Source organism: Heteronotia binoei, chromosome 2 (assembly GCF_032191835.1).
Source record: "Heteronotia binoei isolate CCM8104 ecotype False Entrance Well chromosome 2, APGP_CSIRO_Hbin_v1, whole genome shotgun sequence".
Lineage (NCBI taxonomy): Eukaryota > Metazoa > Chordata > Lepidosauria > Squamata > Gekkonidae > Heteronotia > Heteronotia binoei.
Window position 1 is genome coordinate 77,665,997 of NC_083224.1, and position 9,774 is coordinate 77,675,770.

Genomic DNA, 9,774 nt, shown 5'->3' on the forward strand with positions numbered 1-9,774 from the left:
TATAATCATAGAGTTGGAAGGGACCTCCAGGGTCATCTAGTCCAACCCCGTGCACAATGCAGGAAACTCACAAACTAACTCCCCCTATATTCACAGAATCTTATTGCTGCTCTTCAGCAGAATAGCTATGAGAGAGTTATGACTGGCCCATGGTCACTCCAGCAGGTGCATGTGGAGGAGTGCAGAATCAAACCCAGTTCTCCCAGACAGGAATCTGTGCACTTAATCACTACATCAAACTGGTAGAACATTCCCTGGGGAATGCTTCCCACCAACGTTACACCTCAACTATTTATTTATTTATTTATTTATTTATTTATTTATTTATTTATTTATTTATTTAATGATTTATATCCCGCCCTTCCCAGCGAGTGGCTCAGGGCGGCTTACAACGTAGAATCTAACATAAATAGGGTTTAAACATTTAAACAGTAAAATAGTTAAACATTTAAAACATTTAAAACATTTAAACATTAAGAACAGCAGAAGTTTAGTAAAACCACACTTAGTTTCTTGTGCCAGTTAGTCATAGGCCAGCCGGAAGAGGGTTGTCTTACAGGCCCTGCGGAACTGAGCAAGGTCCCGCAGGGCCCTCACCTCTTCCGGCAGCTGGTTCCACCAGGAAGGGGCCATAACAGAAAAGGCCCGGTCCCTGGTAGATTTTAAACGGGCTTCTTTTGGCCCGGGGATAACCAGGAGGTTTTGAGTTCCCGATCTCAGTACTCTCTGGGGAACATGTGGGGAGAGACGGTCCTTCAGGTAGGCAGGTCCTAGGCCATATAGGGCTTTAAAGGTAATAACCAGCACCTTGTACTGGACTCGGTAAGTTATTGGCAGCCAGTGCAGGTCCCGGAGCCCCGGCCGGATGTGCTCCCTTCTTGGGAGCCCTAGCAGCAGCTGGGCCGCGGCATTCTGCACTAGCTGCAGCTTTCGAGTTCGACACAAAGGCAGCCCCATGTAGAGAGCATTGCAGTAGTCCAACCTCGAGGTGACCATGGCGTGGATCACTGTTGCTAGATCGTCGCGCTCCAGGAAGGGGGCCAACTGCCTTGCCCGCCTAAGATGAAAAAATGCGGACTTGGCAGTGGCTGCTATCTGAGCCTCCATCGTTAAGGAGGACTCCAATAGTACCCCCAGGCTTTTGACCCTGTTAGCCACTATCAGCGGTGCACCGTCAAAAGCTGGCAGGAGGATTTCCCTCCCCGGACCCCGACGACCCAAGCAAAGGACCTCTGTCTTCGCTGGATTTAGCCTCAGCCCACTCAGTCTGAGCCACCCAGCCACTTCCTGTAGTGCCCGGTCTAGATTTTCTGGGGCAGAGACCGGTCGGCCGTCCATAAGCAGATAGAGTTGGGTGTCACCAGCATACTGGTGGCAACCCAGCCCATACCTTCGGGCGATCTGGGCAAGGGGACGCATATAGATGTTGAATAACATCAGGGAGAGAACCGCCCCCTGAGGCACTCCGCAGTCAAGCGTGCACCTCCGAGATAGCTCACCCCCAATCGCGACCCTTTGTCCCCGACCTTCGAGGAAAGAGGAAAGCCACTGTAAAGCTAACCCCTGGATCCCCGCGTCGGCAAGGTGGCAGGTCAGTAACCGATGGTCGACCGTATCGAACGCAGCCAATAGGTCCAACAACATCAGCACCGCCGAGCTGCCCCGATCCAGATGCCGTTGAAGGTCATCTCCCAGGGTGACCAACACCGTCTCTGTCCCATGGCCCGGGCGAAAGCCGGACTGGAATGGGTCGAGGACAGAAGCGTCCTCCAGGAAAGTCTGTAGCTGCATTGCCACTGCCCTCTCGATAAGCTTGCCCAAAAAGGGCAAGTTTGAGACCAGCCGGTAATGCGCCAATTGGGCCGGGTCTAAGGTTGTTTTTTTCAAGAGGGGGCGGACCACTGCCTCTTTGAGTGGCATTGGAAATGCCCTTCCATCAGGGATCTATTTATGATATCCCATACAGGATATCTAAGCTCCCTCTGGCAAGATTTAATAAGCCAGGAGGGGCAAGGGTCCAAATTACAGGTTGTTGGGCATGCAGATAAGAGAATCCTGTCAACTTCCTCCAGGCTGAGAGGACCGAAGCCATCCAAAACACGATCCGAAGACAGGCCCAGAGCCTCGGTTTCACTAGCTGCTTCAAATATGGCCGGGGGGTCGAGGCGGAGTGATGTGATCTTGTCTGTAAAAAATTCCGCAAAAGCCTCACAGCCAATCTCCAATTCAATAGAATTTGGTCTGCCTTGTGGCAGCGTCATAAAACTCCGAATTATATCAAACAATTGTGCCGGGCGCGAACTTGCGGACGCAATCTTAGTCGCAAAGTATATTTTCTTTGCGGCCTTGATTGCCATCTCATAGGATTTCAAACTCTCTCTATAGGATGTTCGAATCACTTCGTCTTGAATACGCCGCCATTGACTCTCTAGCCGTCTGAGTCCACGTTTTTGTTGCCGCAGCCCCTGGTTAAACCAAGGCGTCGGCTTCAGACGGGGACGCAGAGGGCGCCTAGGTGCGACCTCCTCAATGGCCCTAGAGAGTCCATCATTCCAGGACTCTACCAGGTCATCTAGGGAGTTGCCAGTGGGCCAGGAATCCCGTAGGGCCGTTAGGAACCGTTCCGGGTCCATCAGACTCCGCGGGCGAGCTAAAATACACTCTCCGCCTAAACAGGCTTGGGGTGACACATCCATACAAGCCTTGAGGGCATAGTGATCCGACCATGGCACTGCTATGGTAGCACTATCGTCCACTAAAACTCCAGCCACGAAGACCAGGTCTAACATGTGTCCCGCCTGATGAGTGGGCGTTGTAACAACCTGGGAGAGTCCCAGTGTCGCCATGGATGACACTAGGTCCAACGCCTGACTGGAGGCCGCGTCGTCGGCATGAACATTGAAGTCACCCAAGACCAGTAGCCTAGGGTGCTCCAATTGGGGAATATTAATATTTCTTAGCTCAAAATGGTGAGTCTACGAGAGGTGAGGTGAGCAAGGATCTCTGTCGATGTTTACGGAGATAGACCACTGAAAATCCTTTGGTTAATAATGGATTTTATTATAGGTATAGGTTTTCAAATAGTTACATCCCAATCAAACAATTTCAAGCATACAAGAGGAGTACAGTGGTTAGGTTATTCAGCTACAGTGGTTAGCTGAATAAGTATGGAGTATGCGGGGGAGGTGATACAATACCTAGATCTTGCAGGGTAGGCTCAGTCAGAGGAAACACAAGGCCTCTGGAGGGAGATTTCTCTTGAGAAGAAGGGGGGTGAGGGTAGGAAGGGATGGAGGGAGGAGAGGATGGAGGAATTCCCTCTCTTTCCTTCTTTTTCTTCCCCTAATCCTGAAAGGTGGGATTGCCTGTTTTCTAGGGTAAATTATGTCACATCAAGCAATTCAATTACACCAGTGGAAAATCAGTGTCATATGTGGAATATCCAATCAGAGATCATTGTGTCATAGATCCATACCCCAATAGAGGAATTTTAATTACACTGGCCAAATGACTTTTTATGGCCCTGTTTTTCCAAAGTGATCCCTTTGAAGCTCCCCAAAATTGATAGATTTCTCCCTTAATGTCAAACATGGATAGGCATCCATCAAGTGTTCAGGAGACTGGTTGACTTTAATAGCCTTAGCAGTAATTAAAGAAAAATAGAAACTTTGTTCCCTGTCAGAAATGTAAGACCAGTTTACAGGTATACCACACATTCACAACAAGATGGCCACTTAACCTTTAGCCTTTGTGTTTCTGCTGTCTTGCCCTGAAGAATAACAGAACATATATATACAAGCCATTTATTTGTGTTGCAGGAATCCTGGTAACCCTTATTTTTTATGTTTTGATAACAGGACTTAAAAGATTGCCAAAAGAAGTGAAGGAACTTTTACAGCTCTGCCCACCATGTGTCCCTCTCTGGGACTGGAATTCTTCATTTCCAGGAGCAGAAAGATGGATGCTTCTTAGCCATTTCAGCATTGGCCACTATGTCTGTCCAGCCTGTGAACCAGACTTGACATCATTCCAGCCTGCCTGGGGATTTTTCTCCCTTATGCGCAAGAAAGACCATTCCAATTCAAATGCGCATTGCTGTGTCATATTAATATTCTAGGGTTACATTGCAATATCACATTCCAGGGGTGCATGGCTTGGGAATCAGTACAGAGGTGTCTTTCTGGATATCACCAAGGCCACCCCAACCCCAAAGTAGCCCCAGGTGAGGTAGGCAGGAGCCATCTCCACCATGAACTGGCAACCCCCACCTCATATGAGGGGGGATGGGAGCCATCACTGTCACAAGCTGGTGGCCCTTGTCCTGCTCAAGGTGGACACAAACTGGTATCTCCATGAGTTGGTGGTCCCTGAGTCATACAAAGTGGATGTAGGCTGCCTCTGCAAACCCCACCTCATGGGAACCATGATCCCAGCCCTGTACAAAGCAGACAAGGGCCACTACTGCCACAAGGCAGGTATGAGCCACACAGGAACCAAGATGAGCCAACTCTTTCCTTCCCCCTTTCCATCAGGGGATGACAGGGGTAGGCTGTGGGCTAGGGCCCATTTTCACAGCCATTTTGCCCTCCCATCCTGCACCTAAAGTCAAAATATAAATTTAAAAATAAGAGAAATTTAGGAATGCCTGAAAGTAATCTTGTGAATGATTTCTCATTTAGATTTGCTAATGAACAAGGTGTGAAACAGGAATAAATATAACAGGAATAAATAAAAGCAACTCATACTCTGAGACAAAACAGAACACTGGAACTAAAGTTCCCTCCTGATGAAGGCAGCCATTTAAATAGAATTGCCAACGCCTGCTTGGGAAACACAAGAAGGTTTGGGAGTAGATCCTGAAGAAAGTAGGGTTTGGAAAGGGGAGGGACCTCTGTGGGGCATAATACTATAGGGTCCATCCTCTAAAGCAGCCATTTTCTCCTCTGGAACTGACCTCTGTCATCTGGAGATCCATTGTAACCCTGGGAGATCTCCACCTACCACCTGGAGGTTGGCAGCCCTAGAAGCCAGCAAACTGGAACCAACCAGAAATCAGCATTCTCCTTTCAGAGTGAATATGGCAGTCCTGATTATATAGAGAAATGTTGCAGATTTAAGACCCCAGTGCTCTCATTGCAATCCAAACATTTGTGAATTCTTGCTAATATTGTGATATATATTGAACTCCTGTACACTGTTCATTGGAGTTCACTTTATTGTGTGAAGTGTGTTAACCTACAGCTGTGTATGACACAAGGTCACCACTATAGCAATGGCACTTGATCAATGAACTTCTGGCTGTGGAAAGCAGAGCCTCTGGCAACTGCAGCCAATGTTCATTTGCTGGTCCTCAGTGCTATTCATTCCACACAGTTGAAATTCTCTCTGGTTTTCAACATCTGCTGCTGATGGCAGGGGAGTTATATACTGGGGCAATGCAAAAGGCTGCAAATATTGGATTTGTTACACCAGATTAAAAACAAAACAACTCCCATCTGGTCTAGAGCTCCCATATAAAAATGCCAAAATAAGGGAGGCTGCTCTAAGACTTTTCTGCACAAACAGATTTTGGCCACCAATACTGCTACAAACATGATATCCTTTCCTCATCTAATGACAGAGAAGCTGAAGAAAGAGTCTTGTTGAAGAAAGGTAGCTGAGGTTGGAAGCTGTAGCACAGGAAGGGAAGCACAGCATAATCTCTAAAGAGGGAAACAAAAGGTAAAAACATAAATCCTCCAACATTCACACTATATCCCTGGATGAGGAAGTGACTTGCATATATGACTTGGCTAGATGAGTTTGGGGGTCTTTCACAGGCACCAACCCAGACATGGGGGGTGGGAAGGAAAAAAGTTCCTATAATAGACATGCATTCCATATCTAGTGCAAAGTTCTGGAGTCTTCTGGACTCACATCTAATGGACTATATTTGTAAAGCCATTGCTTGTTCAGTAGCCAGAGATGACCAGTTAAAATTCCTTCAACAGAGGATAGTCTACTGAATGGGCAGTGCTGCTTGGAGATTTTACCAAATTTTTCAAACCCATTGTTTTAACTTGAACAATGGGGGGGGGGGCTAGCCATATTACTCCCAGTCTACAATTATTGCACAGGTTGCCTCTTTGTTTCCAGATCCATTTCAGGGTGCTGATGCTTACCTTTAAAGCCCTGCATGACCTTGGACCCACCTACTGGGAGGACGGTCTCTCACAGTATGAGCCTATGGCAACTGTGCTGGGCCCAACGGTATTTCTTGGCTTTTGCAAACCTTGCAAAACTTCATTCCACTGCCTCTCTCATATGGGTTTTTTTTTTTTGAGGGGGTGTGTAACTGTCCTAACCCTGTGGAATAGTTTCACAGATGAAATGGGGTAGCCCTCATCAGTAATAGATAAAAGCCCTACCATGGTGGCAAATCTAAGGATTTTCATTGGTTGGATATGGGCTATGCAGGATTGGCTAGCACTCTGTCTCTGGCATGCGATTGGCTGATTCTGCTCTCCCTTGTGAGGAAAAAGCCCCCTTTTCGAACATCGTAGTTACCAGCTTGGTTGCCAGAGCACCTGGAGAAGTAACTCACACACGTCTGGCCAGAGAGTGTGGGTAAAACCTATCCAGGGGCAAAAGGGACTTATGCAGTACAAGCAGCCATAACGCCACAAAGGCACTCTAGACCGGTACAAGAGTGCCTACCAGCAGCACGAACGTCTTCCCGTCGTTTCGTGTATCAGCCATGGAGCAGAAGAGACTGCGCCGCCAGGAGCTATCCAGGCGAATGGTTATGAAGCACTGACCATGGAATCCACCGTGGAAGGCTAACACCACATGTAGCCATTTTTCTGCCAGGCTTGACTCCCGTTCGTCCCAACAGAAGGCTCATGTACACACCAGATATCACCTTTGGCCCACAAGCAACCGACCCACCCCAGAAGTGGTTAATGGTCCAACTGCCACTTTCTTTGTTTAATGGAACTCTAGACAAAGACTGGTGCCCAGAAGAAGACAGAAGAAGAGGAAGACCATCTTCAGCCAAAGCCAAGTTCCTTTGTACATGCTGGGTGTTACCTAGGCCGCAATTAGACTCTCTATTGTCACCCTTTCAGATAAGTTCCCTAATCTTGAATGGTCCCCACCCAGTAGTCATTTCTATTCTTCTTTCCAACTGTCACTTTGCAGCCTCCCCCTGGTCCGTTTCAACCTGAAAGTTCTCTCAGGTATCCAGGATCCAGACAAGTCCATTGGTCAAGAACAGGCACCCAATTAGGTGCCACCAGTGAACTTCCTATTGGCTACTGTAGTAGTCCAGCCCTTATGGTCACTGCAAAGCCTCCCCTTTCTCCTCCCTCATACCTCCCATCCCCTAGGGGCTCAAGAGAGTCCTTATAATCTGTGGACTAGCTACCCACAGGTTTGTTTCTATCAGTATCCCAACTTCCACTGCATAGATCCATCCCTGATTCCTGATCAGTTTCAGGTCCCTTCTCCCACTTCCTCGCTTGTCGCTATTGGAGCCTTCCTTGAAGACTATGATAGGTAAATATCACCCTGTTTGTCTACCCAAGTGTTCCCCTATCTCTCTATCGATGTTTCCTAGGACTGAATGTGTGTTTTGATGAGTATTTTATCTTGTATGGAAGCCTATATTTTTCCTAATAAATTATAATTGATTTTACTAAATTAGAGTCCCTATTATTTTAAGCATTACTTTCTGGACGTGTATCTTGTATACATAGGTAAAAAGATCCTGAGTGAGCCAGGTTCCCACCTGACTAATTCCCCAACTAACTTTGTTTTGGCTTACACCCCTGCCCACTGCCGGCCCTGTCAGATGAGAACCCCACCAGATGGCCACTGATCTCTGAGGGAGACAGTTCTCTGCTGACAGATTCTCCTGGGGGCTTACTGATCACTACTGCCTCTCCTCGGGATCCATAGTAGGAAGTCCAGGACAGTCTGTCCCCCCCCCCCCCCCCAATAAATGACACTGCTGTGAAGCAAACAGAAAACTGTGAGAGACATGTTCATGAGAGCACAGAAAACAGTAGCAGTTACTTCTCTTCAACTGACACAAAAGGACTGTTCATTCACAGCAGGGAAGGGCCAGTTCAACAGCAGCAGATAAACAGACTGACACTATATAATGTATCAAGCCTCTTTCCACCTGCAAATACTCTTCACTCTTTCTATTTAAATTAGTCTACAGTGGACTCATATGATATAATGGACACTGTTCTGTGGGTCCATAGGACACAGTGGACTCCATTTTATCCTATCAGCCCATAGGACAGAAGACTCCATTATGTCCTGTGAGCCTATTGGACAGATTGGAGTCCATTCTATTCTATGAGTCCACTGGACAGAATGGACACCCTTGTATCCTATGGACTCATATGATGGAATGGACTCCATTCTGTCCTATGGACTCATAGGATACAAGGGTGTCCATTCTGTCCTATGGGCTGATAGCATAGAATGAAGTCCATTCTGTCCTATGGCCCCATGAGATGTAATGGACTCCCTTTCACTTTGCCACTGCCTGCAAGCAGGAGGGAGTGAAAGGGAGGCTTGCAATGGCTCCCTGCCTTTTACAGTCACTAGTGGAGTGGCTCCGCTTGTCAGCTGCTTGCTTTAAGAGGCAGGGAGCTGTTGGAAGGTTCCCTTTCGCTCACCTCTACCTGCAAGTGAGTGAAAGGGAGGCTTCTAATGGCTGGCTGCCTTCCTGCCTGCCTGCCTGCCTGCCTGCCCGCCTGTCTTTCTGTCATTTTTCTGTCTCCCTGTCTTCCTTCCTTCTTTTCATTTTCCTTTATTTCACTCCTTTCTCCCCAACTTTTTCATAACTTTCCCTTCCTTCCTTCCTCTCATTCTTTCTGTCTCTCTCTGTCTTTTTCTTTTATTCTATCTTCCTTCTCATTTTTCTTTCTATCACTCCTTTCTCCCCCTCTTTTTTTACCTCTCCCATCTGTTCTTTCTCTCATTCTTTCTCTGTATCTGTGTCTTTCTGCCTTTTTATTTCATTCTATCTTCCTTCCTTTCATTTTTCTTTCTCGCACTCCTTTCTCCCCATCTTTTTCCTACTGTTTTTTTTCTCTCATTCTTTCTCTCTCTCTCTTTTTCCTTTCATTCTGTTTGTCTCCCTTCCATCCTTTCTGCATCAGCTCCCCACCACTATTTTTCTAGGGGCTGCTGCATTTCTTCCTACAACAGGCTTTACTGCTAGTCTTTAATATATTTCTGTAACAACTGTAAGTCTTTGGGGATAACTTAACTACATTAGAGTGCTCTGGATTTGGGGTGCAGATTTTTTTTTTTTTTAAAAAGATAGGATTGTTTTTGCAGGCTGTTTTTAATTTTCTGATGTTTTGGTTTTAAATGGCTTTGTTACTTGCCTTGTGTTCCATTTTCTCCCATTTGTTTAGGACAAGAGTGAGGCAGTAAATAAATGACTAAATACATTTATTTATTTATTTATTTATTTATTTATTTAATAGGCTTATATTCTGCCTTTTCCCGTTACTGGCTCAAGGCGGATCACAGCATATAAAAATAGCAATAAAAACTTACATATCAAAGTTAAAACACCAGTTTAAAATTAACAGTAAAAACAAATAAAACATACCATCGGCAGACAGGGTAAAGCATATCAATAACCAGTTGCACTGTAATAAGCATGATGTTACCACAAGGGAGGCCAAATGATGGAATAATAGGACGCCCGCTGCCTCAACCATAGGTCCGGTGGGACAGCTCTGTCTTGCAGGCCCTGCGAAATGG